Below are 14,512 nucleotides of genomic sequence, written 5' to 3' on the forward strand. Positions count from 1 at the left end.
TATTTCTTCAAGTTGCTTCTTTTGCTAAGTGAATGTGATCGGACCCTTCCCCCTCTATGCGATACTCAACCCAATCTATTCACAAATTCTTCATGTGCGTTCTATTTGAAACTCGTTCAAAATCTTCACTATGTCCTTGTCAGCTGAAGAAATTGCGAACGAAACTTTAAAACAAATCTTATCCAAATTTTCGGTTTTGCCGCTCAAACTGTTCCGCATCCCACGATGCATTACTCTATTCACCCACGATCGTACACGATCTCCACTACAAAGTACGTGGGTGACACATGTCACGTGAAGGAGAAAGGGCAGGGGCACGTTCGTCCTAAATCTTCGGGCGAACAGTTTTTCACCGTGTCTATAAATACCCCTCTCCCCTTCCTCACTTCATTTACTCCGCTCGACCGTTCTCTCTCTCGCTCGAGCTCCTCAAACCCTAGCGCCGCCGCTACTCCATCGTCGCCGGTGAGGAAGAGCTTCGCTGCCTTGACCTCGTCGCCGTCGTACTCATGCCGACCGTGGAAATCTTCACTCCGCCGCCACCGTAGCTGTCTTCCTCTGCCAAGTTAGGGCGTGGAAGATCTAACCTGACGAACTTCTCATCTGTTCTTCTCAGTTTGTCGTGTTCTTCACTTCGGGTAATTAAAAGTTACTTTTATTACTCACTTTGATTCTCAAGCTTTCCTGAAAATCTTCGAAGGTGTTTATTCTTCAAATCTTCACACATATGAACACCTCACACGTTATATGCTCTTGATTATTTTCTCTAAGCATCTTTTTCCTTCAAGATTCCTCAATTGTGTGGATCTTCGATCTGTACAACTCTGGAACCTAAGACAAAAACGCTTAGTGAAATTCCTCAAGGCTCATCTGGTCAAATTCCTCAAAAACTTGTTCTTTTCAAAAAATCTTCTCAGAACACATATGACCTCTCCAAATTCCTTGCACCTGTACTCTGTTCACAGGTACTCATGTCTGCTGCTGAATCACTAGGTTCTCATCAACTTAACTCATTTGCAGCATTCCTCGAAGAAAACCTGCATACTTCTTCAGAGAACTCGATTGTTCAAATTCCTCAACTGAAGAATATGGCAGACGGTAAGAAGCCACAGAAAGGAGGAAAGAAACCTGAGGTTATGACTGCATTTGAAATCCCTGGGGAAATTTATGCTGACTATTGCACACCTGATGAAGCAAAATTTGGCAAGGAAAACAAAAATCAGCGCAAGGTGCGCATTCAGAAGATTGAACGGAGATGGGCAAGGGAATGGAGGGAATACAGATATGTGACTCCAAAGTACATGAAGAAATTCGCCCTCAATCCTCCATGCCCAAGAGCTCCATTGGCACCTGGCCAAGTAGCTGACCCCACAAGCATCAAACGTGGTGAGGACTTTCCTGAAGAATGGGCTAAGCGCCAAGCTAAATTGGCAAGACAAGCCAAGGAGGCAGTGAAGAAATTCAATGAGGATTCTGCCACTGCTACTGCTACTGAGGCCTCGGTCAAATCGAGGAAATCCATGCTAAAGAAGCCTGCTCGTAAGCCAAGTGCTTCACCAACAGTGCCCTCACGGCCTAGTTCCTCAGCAATGCCCTCACGGCAAATTCCTCGCACTGCCACAGCTCCACCAAAGTCCTCAACAGCTCCTTCAAAGTCCTCAGCTCCTGTGCATCTGGCTACATGTCAAAGGACTGCTGGTTTCTCGATTGCCTCTGGTGTATCAGCAAGTTGCTCAGCTGCACCAATTTCATCATCTGGCCCCACACCGTTGAAGACCAAAGCAACAGCTGGACGAGGTCCTCGGCCAAGTCCAAAGAAGAAACAGGTCGTATTCCATGTGCCTTCTGATGATGAAGCTTCTGATGAAGAACTTGCAGAAATCATCAGAGACAGACATGTGAAGGTCGCTAGAGCCAAAGGCACATCTGTGCCACTGCTATTGGATCCGAGGAAAATCCTCGATTATATTGATCTCTGGCACAAGGATCCAAACACCCCAATGCCTGATTTTCATCTGACCCCTGGACAGAGTCATATATTGTCCCATTTCATCACTGAAGAGAAATGGAAGTTTGAGAAGGCAAGAGAGATCAAGAAATCTCAATACAGAAAGGAGAAGCTCCAGAAGAAAAACGTTGTCAGAATGACACCTGAGGAACTTCTCCAGTCTTAGTCTGAAATTCAAGCCCTCAGCAAAGACTTTGATGCCTACTATGCTGATTGGCAAGGAGCTAAAGTAAGATTCGTCAATCTGACAAAGAAATTCACAAATGTTGCAGCCCCATCGCAACAAGAAAATCTTTAGGCTGCCAACTCTGCTCAGCCTGCTGAAGAACATGCCAGCACCGCTGATGACTTTCAGCCTGCTAAAGAACATGCTCGTTCCAGGGCTGGTGAAGAAATTCCAGCCACTGAAGAAATTGCCAGGGCATCCACTAGTGGTGCACCTAAAGAAACTGAAGAAGTCAGGGCAGCTGCATCAGTTGCGCCTAAAGAAAATCAACCAGATTCCTCAGCTCCATCTGCGCCTACACCAACTCCAATTCTTCCATGTGCATTCGATGTGAAGAAGACCAAGGCTGCAGAGCGAGCTGCAGTGAAGAAAAGGAAGGCATCAGCTGCGTCAAACTCTTCGGCTGCGAAGAAAATGAAGCCAATGACCAGTTCACTCGAAAATCCAATTGATGTTGTTCCTATTTCCTCCATGCCATCAAAGGACCTTGTTCCTTTTGGAGAAGACTATAAGATCCCAAGCGGATCTGATGAAGAAAATCATTCTGCTGCTTCGTCAGAGCAGATTGATGAAGAAATTGAAGTGGATGCAATCCCTTCAACCCCAATCATTTCTTCGCCTCTGCCTCCGTTCACAGCTGAAGAGGCCGGTGTTGAGGAACTTGAAGAAGATGTGGATATTGGAAGCACAACGCCAGTGATGAACGATGACTTTTGGGAAAGTCAGCATCCAAATTCTCCACTCTTCACCCCACTCCAACAGATACCTCAGTCCCCTATACCAACAGTTCAAATGGGCTCTGAAGAAACTCATCCCACTCCATCTGTCCATGAAGACATTCCAGCCACTAGTGCTGATGAACCTGCTGCTGCTGATCCTCAGACCGCACCTATTTAGGAACAAGAAATTCCTCAGCCTGAAGAACATGAGCTCGCGATTCCTGAGCTGGTGATGCAACTCACTGACACCCCTCTGCCAAAGCCAAAGAATCCGTTCTAGTTCAAGGCTGATGCTTTCTTTGCCGAGCACGTATTATTCACTGATTATAATCCATATGATTCTGCTCGCATAAGGAAGAGGCATTTCTGGACTGCCAGCCAAGACAATTTCTATTCCTCAGTGCTCTTCGACAAAGACAAAGTCTTTGATCATGCACATATTCCTCATGTGGACATGGAGTCTCTGCCCGGCTTTGAACCAGTCCTCAGTGCTCTTCACGACGCAGGACTTCTGAATTTCTGCATTGATATCTGTGACTGGAATGAAGAACTCATTCTTCAATTCTATGCAACTCTGCACATCACCGGATATGCCGAAGACGTGAACTCATGGGTGTTGGACTGGATGTCTGAAAACACTCACTACAAGGCACCAGCAACTGAATTGCTTCGTGTCCTTCCTCTCGGTCCTCCACTTGATGGTGCTCGCTGTGTCTACAATGAACCAGAACTTTCAGATCACTATATGCAAGTACTGATGAAGCCTTTGAAGCCAAGGCAGGCCCCACGAACCAAATTCCTCGTCAAGGAATTACTCTATGTGCCTCGGACTGTCTATCGAATTCTGACAAAGACAATGAGTCCCATCAAAGGCCATGACTCAAATGATGAAGAAGTCATTGGCATCATGAAGAATATGCTTTTCAACATCATTCATGGTGTTCCCGTCAACTTCCATGATTTCTTCATGAGGACTCTGGCCAATATTGCTATGTCACCATTCGAGCTGAAGCCCTATGCTCCTTGGATTATGAAATTCATCAGGGCAAGATCTTCACTGGATTACAAAGCTGACACTCTGAACCACGGTAGCTACTTGCCTCCCATTGAAGTCCTCAAACGGACAGTTTCATCCGCTGATGATAAAGGCAAGGCCGCTGCTATGATCGATGAAGGCATTCGTCCATTGGATGGTCAATTTCGCAAGGCTGCATCTTACTCTACCAATGACGATTCTGCCACACATGACTCTGCCGCAAATACCTCAGCTAAGCAAAATCCTCAAGCCACAGCACCCAGGGTGATGACTGACCGTGAGTTACTCCTCAGTCTTCATCAGAAGGTTGATCGCAATCACAAATGGGTAAAGCGTCAGTTTGGTGCACTTCTTCACAATATGACCTCAACACACAATACAGTGAAGAAGAACCAATACTACCTTCATGAAACCTTCAACCGCACCTGGGCTGTCCTCAGTCATGTCTACAGCGCTGAAGAACTGAAGACTATGGGTCTCAAGGAAGAATTTGACTGGTCTGCACCTCCTCCGAAGAAATTCAAGAAGGTCAAAATTCCTCCACTGGTGGCCAGCTCTTATTCTTCATCGCGTGACACTGATGAGTATGAAGATTTGGACGACACTGCGGCAGGCCCTGCTACAACAAACAACCCCGACAACGCTGGCGCTCCTCCATCGACTTGAAATTCTTCAGGGGCGTTAGTCCTCAGTTTCAATCCTTTTGGTCATTTGATGACAAAGAGGGAGAAATCTGAGTTAGTCTTCAAGCGGGTCTATATTAAGGGCATTTTTTTAAGTTACAACTCTCGTTCTTCTGAAACTTTTATTTGGATCGAGTTGTAATCTTAAACCCGATGGTGCGCTGATACTTTTGTTACCTTATGCTTTGCATGCTTATTCCTCGTTAATGACATTACATGCATGCTGAATCTCATCAGGCACCATATTTCATCATGCATTTCAAATTCTTCATATTATATATCAAATGCGTGTATGAATTACAAGATATAAGGGGAGATCTCCATGATTCAACTCTTCAAATGTGCATTGCCTCAAAAGCAAATTCCTCACTATGCACATCTTCAGGGGGATTTCTATATCTTGTAATCAAATTCCTCAATATCAGTGTATACACTTCATATGTTTATCCCCGTTGAAAACTTAACCTATGTTGTCATCAATCACCAAAAAGGGGGAGATTGTTAGTGCATCTAGTGCCCCTTAGTGATTTTGGTGTATTGAAGACTTATAAGTTAAGGGACTAATGCGTTTGTGAGTATACACAGGTCTATAAGTCTATGAGGAGTTTGATATTTACAGAGAAAGTCGACCCCTAAAAATGAAGTTCTTCAACTGAAGACTTTGATATTCTGAAGACTTTCCAAAGACTTTGAAAGTGAAGAAATTGGTGTGACCTTGAAGACTTGGTATTCATTTGTGGAACATCAAGCGTGAAGACTTTTGTTTTCGTAGTTTCATTTTCTCCTTCTTGAGTCATAGGAAACACCGTACTGTTAAAGGGGGTCGAGGAAATACTAAGGAAAAAATTCCATGTGATGCTCAACTCAAAATCCTACACCTACCAATCCCTTCGAGTGAAGCCTTTGGAAATCTCATACAGTTCAGTCACTTTCTTCAGTGACAGAGACGAAGTTCTTCTGGTCACTGATGAATTTGTTCTGACTAAGGAGTTAGGAATTCGTCAGTGCGAATTACCTACACAGTGAGGAACATGATAGCCCTGAGGAATTTGAGAGTCAAATTTCCGACCGTTGCTGTGCTGCGCGCCAGCTGTCCCAAAATATCTTATCCACCTAACGGTCATATCATTGAGGGGCATTTATGTCTTATCATGTCGGGCTGCTCCCTTGGCTATAAATAGCCGCCCCCTACAACCACTAGCTGGTTGGCTGCTCCGAGAGAACTTGACACTTGTCATTTGAGAGCAACCCATCCTCCGAGGACTTTGAGCGAAAATCATCAAGTGAGGAAACCCAAAACCAAACCCCTACAAACCCAAAGTGATTGAGCATCACTGAAGAAATTGATCCTGCATGGATCCGACGCTTGTTACCATTGAAGACGGTGCTTCTTCCAGACGGTTAGGCGTCAAGGTCTAGAGCATCCAAGAGGAATTGTGGATTGCCGAGTGACCAAGTCTGTGAAGGTTTGGAAGTCGCCTGAAGACTTACCACGAGTGATTGGACGAGATCTGCGTGATCTTAGTTCAAGGAGAATACGGTGAGGACTGGGTGTCCTGAGCTGCGTGCTCAGAGACTGGGTGTCCGGGACTGCGTGTCCTCGAGTTTAAATACTCAGCCGCTCCAACCAGACGTACAACTGAGACAGCAGTTGGAACTGGTCTACCAAATCATTGTCTTCACCAACCTAACTGGTTCTATTTCCTCAACCCTTTCATTTCCTCATTACTGTGTTGAGTGTTTGTTCATATCTGTGTTTGAAGACTTTGACTGAAGACTTTCTCAATTTCCTTAGTTCAATTTCTTCAGTCTGTTTGTCTTCATCTTGTGTTATCCCGTGATTACGCTTTCTGTAGTCTGTGCTAGTCTTCATTTCATCATGATGACCATGCTTGTATTCTGTTATGCTTACTTCTGAGTACTTATTCCGCTGCTAATAGTTCTTCACTAAGGAATTTCCTCACCGGCAAATTCCTCAGTGAAGAATTCATAAAAATCGCCTATTCACCCCCCCCCCTCTAGTCGACATAACGCACTTTCAGACCACTACAAAGCCTATGAGTATATTGGTGTAGCCAACAACATCGAGTTTCGCAACAAAGCCGAGCGGGTCTTTGCCGAACTTTGGGTAATCATTAAGTTTCCTTCACACACTGCATCTTCACTGTCTTATAGTAGCAAAACTGCTAGCCGTTGATCTGCTGCACTCGAGAAATAAATATTCCACCCATGGGAAAACTTAGATTTAGATTTTACTTTATTTTTTTAACAAAATGCTAGCAGACTATAATACTACAGCAGTAGGAAAACTATCTAGAAAACTTAGATTTAGATTTTACTTGATTTTTCTTAACAGACTGCTAGCAGACTATAATACTACAGTAGCAAAACTATCTAGAAAACTTAGATTTAGATTTTACTTTATTTTTCTTAATAGAATGCTAGTAGACTATAATACTACAGTATGTTAAGTTCTTAACAGGACACACAAATGAAATAGATTTTATAAGAAACCTTAGACTTAAAGGTTTGAAAATTACTGCACCAAACTAATTTTCTCTATATTTGCAAGATTTCTATAGATGCGAGGATGGAAAGTTGGAGGAGGCACGAGCGGTTGTCAACGGACATTGCCCGAAGCTTGTGCATAATTTGATGCATGAGGCGCGCCCTTTAGCCGTCCGCAAATATATGGCAACTCAAGGCTATAAGAGTCTTGATAAGAAAGCCGGTAGGAGACTCCGTCTTGAGAAGGACAAGTACATGCAGGTAAAGCATTTTCATGCTTGTTATTTCCTCAACAGGATGGTACTCAATTTCCTTTTGACGTATATGAGATGCAATTGATCAAGTTGGTTACTCCGAGATGGTGCGTCGATAAGGGGGAGTGTTGGGAGCGGATCGTGGAATATTGGTGTTCCCAAGAGTATAGGGCGAAAAACAAAGATTATAGAAATTGGCGAGGCGCAATGTTGGATCCACCACTTCATCAAGGCAACTTGAACGTTATGGAGTTTGGTGAACGTTGGGTATATCTTACTTCCCATATTGATTTGTTCTTCATAAGCTTTTTCTTGTCATACATGTTGCCAATCCTTGTGATGAAATCTTAATCATGTTGCTTTGGTTGCAGGCGTCTCACCATAATGCTCCACTGCCCAACCTTTTCGTCTCGTGTGCTTTGGCCCATAAGGCACCGTACAGAACAGCCACGCCTTATGATGAGAATGACACAACGTCCACGTACTCCAGCAAGACCGCCTACGATCGGATGGAGAAATTTAAAGGGGCGGCAAAAGAGTTGAAAGGGCCCGAGTATGATGTGACAACAGAGCCTCTTGACCACGCATTGTTCATGATCTCTGGAGAAGGCAGGAAACATGGCAAGGAAGCAATTGCAGGAGGCATGTTCCCTAGCTCCTCCCATAGCTCTCTCCCTGAATACAAAGCTCGGTTAGGTATCTCAAAATCTTCTACATATAAACGCTCGACTCCAGCTATGGTTGAGATGGAGCTATTCTATACAAGTCCTTCTATATATGTTTGTTTCTTACTCACTGTTGGATTGAAGATGCGATTGCCATGCCATATTTTGCAGGCCCGACTGGCGGAGGAGAGGTGAGTGGCGGCGGAGGAGAGGCGATTGGCTGATGAGAGGATGCAGCAAGCGGTGCAGCAGGCGGTGCAGCAGACGGTGTTGGCACAAACTAGTCAATGCTTTGCAATGTTTGCGGTTAGTTCCTTAATTGCCAAACACATACATGAACTCTTCTACTACCAGTACTTAATCTTCACTCAAACATAATTTGCCGCCTTATTGTACCCAGAATGGTATGCCCGCTATGCAGATGCCTCAATCAGGCCATGGATCTAATACTGATGGATCTTCACATGCACGAGGCCCAAGCGACAACAACCTTGGTGGTTCTCCGATTGTTTGATATCGAGTGTGGTTAGTGCGTACATATCTCATTTACGTAGGTCTCAAATTTGTCAACGTAGAAACAAGTAGCTATCTGGATTCTTGAAGATCAAACTTATAAGTAGAGACAAGTAGAGACCATTTGAACCGTTTCAAACTATAATCCATTTGAACAATTTCAACCATGATCTTAATTAACTATATGCATTCTTGAAGCTATTTATTTTCATGATTTAGAGACCACTTGAAGATATTCATGATTTAGAGACAAGTAGCTACTTATTTTCATGATTTAGAGACCATTTGAAGATCTCCATGATTTAGAAACTTGTAAGTAGAGACCGTTTGAACAATTTAAAGATCAGACTTATAAGTAGAGACAAGTATATACCATTTGAAACCATGATCCATTTATTCTCATGATTTAGAGACCACTTGAAGCTATTTATTTTCATGATTTAGAGAGCACTCGAAGATATTTATGATTTAGAGTGTTGAATTGAACCAATCTTATAAGTAGACACAAGTAGCTATTTATTTTCATGATTTAAAGACCATTCTTGAAGATCTTCATGATCTAGTGTTAAATTAGCATGTTCAAAATTGGATAAGTGTTCAAGAAACTCCATATGTACTAGAAGCTATTTATTTTGCAAAACTCACTATGGAATATGGATCACTATTTATTTTGTTGTGTCGAAGTACTTTCTTTTGTCTATTTGGCATATTGATGATTTCAAGCACGTTATTTGTTCTTGTGCCAAATGTTACAGACACCATTCAATCTTGTAGGTTGCCACCTGGATGCTCTATGGACTACGACATGGACATGAAGGCATTTGTTGTAGTGCCAAATCTTACGTAGTGATGACATCTTTGGTCATTGTGTATTATATGTATGGGACTATATGCTGTGGAACTATATGCTATGGAACTTTGTTTTGGGACTATATGCTATGGAACTTTGTCCTGGGACATATGCTATGGAACTTTGTTATTGTTGCTTATTTTTGCTATGGAACTATGGTGTCCTGTTATGGTTCTGTGCTGTGTGCTGTGAGGATCTTTGGTATGGATCAAGGCAATTATTATATTGTGTATTAAACTATTTAATTTCTGATTATCAAAAAAAGAAGCTTTGCCGTCTAGGGACAGACGGCAAACCTGCCACATGTCGCTAGCCTGTACTGCCGCTGGAATTTTGCCGTCTGGGCCAGTACCTACCTGACGGCAAAGTGTGCAGCTTTGCCCACTGGACCACGAACCCCAGATGGCAAAGTCTTGCCATTTTGCCCACTGGACTAAGCACGACAGACGGCAAAGTCTGCGTCTTTTCCGTTTGCCCGTACTGACAGTTGACGGCAAATATAATAGACTTTGTCGTCTGGCTGGACGGCCGGTAGACGGCAAAACACTTAACGTCGTCCGTCAGTTTGGCCGTTTCGTCTGTTGCAGTATTTTGCCATCTGATTTTACCGGCTGATGGCACAAGGAATAGACTGACGGCAAAGTCTTTGCCATCACGCAGAAAAAATAGCAGACGGCAAAGTGTTCTTTGCCGATTAATTTTTGCCGTCTGACTTTGCCGTCTACTTCCTGACAGCAAACTCTTTGCCGTCTGGATTTACGTCTTTGCCGCCTGTTATCCACAGACGGCAAACTAGCAGTTTCCTGTAGTGACCGAGGCTAGTAGTCCTCACTCATTTCCTCTCTTGCAACTGGAAAACATGGTACCCGAATGCATGGTACTCAGAGACAATGAGCAATAGCTCACCGCGTCACTCTGCAAGCCAGAATATCAAACAATACGGAACTATCTTTGCACTTAATGCATCTCCAAGATATGATAATACCACGGAACTGTTGTCAAGCTCAACGACAGCGAGGCGAAAATTTGGGAAAATCAGTGCGTAGAGGGTGCCTTTCAAGAAAATCAGGTCGCGAAGCCTGTAGCCTGCATCGCACCGCGCCTCCCGCCAGTGATTGTCCCCAATGCGGCAATAATGGAGGCTGTGGTGGTATTGACTAAAGGTGAGGACGAGGTTGCCGGCAAAGATGATTCCTTCGTAGCCTATCCGGGGATCGGGTAGACGGACTCGCTTGCCTGTGAGGAGGTGGCAGATGCGGGCCTCGCGGTGGCTGGCCACGCTGTCTTCGATGGCGACACAGCAACCGAAGGAAGCGAATTCGTTGTTGCCGGGGGTCATGTTGGGCTAGGGCGGTGCGGGGTAGGCGGAAGCGGAGGATCCGGCGGAGTGGTTGTGGAAGAGGGCTTCCGAGGAAGATGCCTTGTCGGGGACGAGGAGGAGCGGAGCCTGGGAGGCGAGGTTGGACGGGGACAGCGGGAAGACAGCCGGCTTTGCTACACGTACAGGATGTTACAGGGAAGAGGAGGTTACAGGGTCATTAGCAGCGGCACGGGCCCACCCCATTGAAACCAGGGGGGTGTTTAGAAAGTTTGGAAGAAGCCTGTAGAACTCCTGTATAACCTGTACGTCTAGCATTTTTGGGAAGACAACCCGGTAGGTGCGGCAAGTGGCGCGGAGGACAACGTCGAGGTGCTCGTCCCGTGCTTCGCTGACAAAGACATTGCTCGCCGCAGAGTGCCGCTGGGAGTACAGAGGCGAGAGGCGGTGGACATGGTTTACATACGATGAGTCCAAGCAGGGTTGGGCTTACTGGTCAGTTTGTATTGTGTTCATCTAGATGTACAGTCCGGGCAGGGTTGGGCTCAACTACGTTCAACCCTTTCTTTTTCTACCTAAAAGAAGCTTTCCAGAATTCCACCTCAATTAGGGTCCACTTCAACTACGTTACGTTACGAACGAAGTGTAAGGTAAACATTAGTATACTATACAGAAATGTGGTCGTATGCATCGTTCTGATGCAGAGGCCAGGGAGTCCCCTTTTCAAAAAAAATACTATACAGAAATGTCAAATTAAGCAAGTACTTAATATATTGATCTGATCTGATTTTATTAGTTGCCATTAGTCTCATTGTTCACCAAGAAAGTTTGACCTCATCTTGCTTACATTCCCGCCGACCCCATCTCACCACCCACGGATTCATCTATGCTGGCACGCCCTGAGTCAGACGCTTCATGAACCCCGCTTACCTCGCCGATGAGGCAGCGCCCTTCCCCAAATGCTTCCTGGGCACCACTGACCTTGTCGGTGCAGTATTGCCCTAGCCTGGACGCTTCCTCTGCACCGCCAACCTCACCAATGTAGCACTGATGTGCCCTAGACGTCGCCTAGCCGCTGCCTCTCCAACTGAACGTCTGCCTTTCCGAGAGAGATGCTCATCACCAACGCCTCATCCCGATGACCCGAGTAGACGGTATACTCCAACGTGCCTCATTCGAATCGATGCCGAGGTATATCTCGTTAGCGTTAAAATTATTTTTTGTATTTTTAACTGTATATTTCAATGTCCATAGAAACAATAGTTTGGTGTCATGCGACGGGACTACTCCTATCCCTAACCTGGAACATCTCAGATTCTATGGCTCTTCCCTCTATTCACTGAGCGAATACAATAACGTCTACTTGGATAACACGAGTGCTCCCTCTAATTTGTGACCAGACGGCCAAGCCGGAAGGGTCATTCAAAGTTCTGGTTTTCTAGGCATTGAATTTAAACCACCGATCTACCTCGTCTATTGTGGTCTTAGGGCCATAGAGGCGTGGTGGATCTCGGCCCTTGCCGGCAGGAGGGCTTCATTTTTAGATGCGTTTATGAGTTTTGCTAGGGTTTGTGTCCTTCTTAGAAAGACGAGGCGGCGGTAACTCTCTGAAGATGGAATAAGTTTCTCCGCACCTAGCCCCTGTCCCGGTTGTGCTTCTAGTGTCATCGGAGGGCGTGTGAGACTTGTCTCCGACGAACCCGATGGGATTCGGTGGTGTTTGTCTTACGTAGATCCACGTGGATCTGGACTTCGTTCGTCATTGTTCATATGTCTACAGGTTGAACCCTTTCGAGCTACTTGTCTCTTCATCGGCGACGGTTACTATTCTGGTGCGCCGGTTCCATGGTACCCCTATTTTCCACTTTATTTTCTCCTTTTTCAGCCCGCTGCAGCCCCTCGTGCACATATATATGCAGGAGTAGCCAGCCCATAGACTTCCTAAACCTACACGTACTTACTCTTGAAACCGACTTGTACATGACCTTCCTAGTACTACAAAGACTCTTAATCACCGGCAACCTTCATCATAATTAACCTACGAAAACACTAACGCCCATACGTGTGAGTGTTACCCAACTCGTTCACACGCCTCGATAGTCGTCCAATGCCTTTTGCACAAATCTTGGCACGAAAAGGTTGATTTTATGCGCCACATAGGACGGAACTGGTGTGTGGGCGTTGGAGAGTTTGCCCACACGCTAGCACCACGCTGTTTGCCAGCTGCGCTATGTGGGCGAACTAGTTTCTGCCCACACAACCAGCCACCTAGTTCATGCACGTGTGGGCAAACTATTTTTCGCCCACACGACACCTACGTTGTGGATGGCAACTGCAGTTAGACGAACGTGGTAATTAGGTAAAAACACATGGAAACTGTGATTTTTTGCTAGACGGCAACTGCAGTTGCGCGTACGTGGCAACCAGATAAACACACATGGCAACTATGGTTGGACCACACATGGCAACTAGGTAAACACACATGGAAACAACTGTTTGACCATATGTGGCAAGTAGTTAATCACACACGGCAACTATGGTTGGACCACACATGGCAACTAGGTAAACACACATGGCAACTACTGTTTGACCATATGTGGCAAGTAGTTAATCACACACGGCAACTACGGTTTGATTACACGCGGCAACTACCATAAATTAGACATGGCAACTATAGTTAACCAAAACAGATAGAGTTGCCATACTTTTACAACTACACTTACTATCCTGGATAACTACATCTGCCAACCAGGATGACAACTAAATCGTCGTCCCGTGGTGTACCTAACGTAGTTGCGTCAGGACGTGTGAGCATTTTTGCTTCGTGCCACACGCGCGGGGTGAAGATGAGTAGTACTTGTTGGCGTGTGGCACGAAGCAGCCGCGCCCACACGTGTGGGCAATTCTAATATCCGCCCACACACAGCCCATATGGGCAGCCTCCTGCTCTCACCACACACAGTGTGTGAGCGCATGTCGAATACACCACACGTGTGGCAGTTATCGCCGTCCTTAACCTAAGGCTATACCTACAAGAAACCTACTAGAACACATCTAGCTAACACGGCATACGAGCCGGGCACAACTGTCTTGCACTATGGACTCACTTTGCCATCAAGCTTCTAACTTAAGATTATCACTAACAATCTCCTCCTAATCATGACACTATGTCTTCTATGTTTCTTCTGATTTTGGCTTGTTGATCACTCACCTCTTGTCAATTTATCCGCTCCCACCACGACAATTCCAATTGTTGCCTAGATCGCAACACCAACTCCCTGGTAGATCATCCTAGTGCTTTTCCTTGAGCTCACTCAAGGAGTGCGTGTCCAGATGCCTCCCACTTCTATAGATGAGTCCAGCCCCAGTTAACTAATCCTAAGTTGCTCATTTGTTACTTCTCTATCACTCCTGGCCCATCAGTTCATGACTCTGTCCGTGTTTGTTCGGTACTAATCCTTTCTAGGAACAGCAAATATGGTTGGACAGAGTAGTAGCCACATGCAGTGATAGGAGGCATCACATACTTCTATAACACTGGATGATTGATTCTTTGCAGCAGGAAAAATGACATTGAAATAAATAAGGCTTCCCTCCTGCATTTTTTTTCGAAAAGGGGGGGCGCCCCGGCCTCTGCATCAGGATGATGCATACGGCCATTCCCTCCTGCATTGGCCCGCGTACGACGCAGACCACCTCCTCTCCGCTCCTCCTCCCTCACCGCCGCCATAA

General features: G+C 45.3%; 1 pseudogene; it reads right to left on the reverse strand.

Annotated features, from left to right (window-relative positions):
• The window catches only part of LOC123067958 (uncharacterized), a 43,584-nt pseudogene that overhangs the window by 28,928 nt on the left and 144 nt on the right, over window positions 1-14,512 (reverse strand).

The sequence above is a fragment of the Triticum aestivum genome, chromosome 3B, assembly GCF_018294505.1.
Source record: "Triticum aestivum cultivar Chinese Spring chromosome 3B, IWGSC CS RefSeq v2.1, whole genome shotgun sequence".
Classification (NCBI taxonomy): Eukaryota; Viridiplantae; Streptophyta; class Magnoliopsida; order Poales; family Poaceae; genus Triticum; species Triticum aestivum.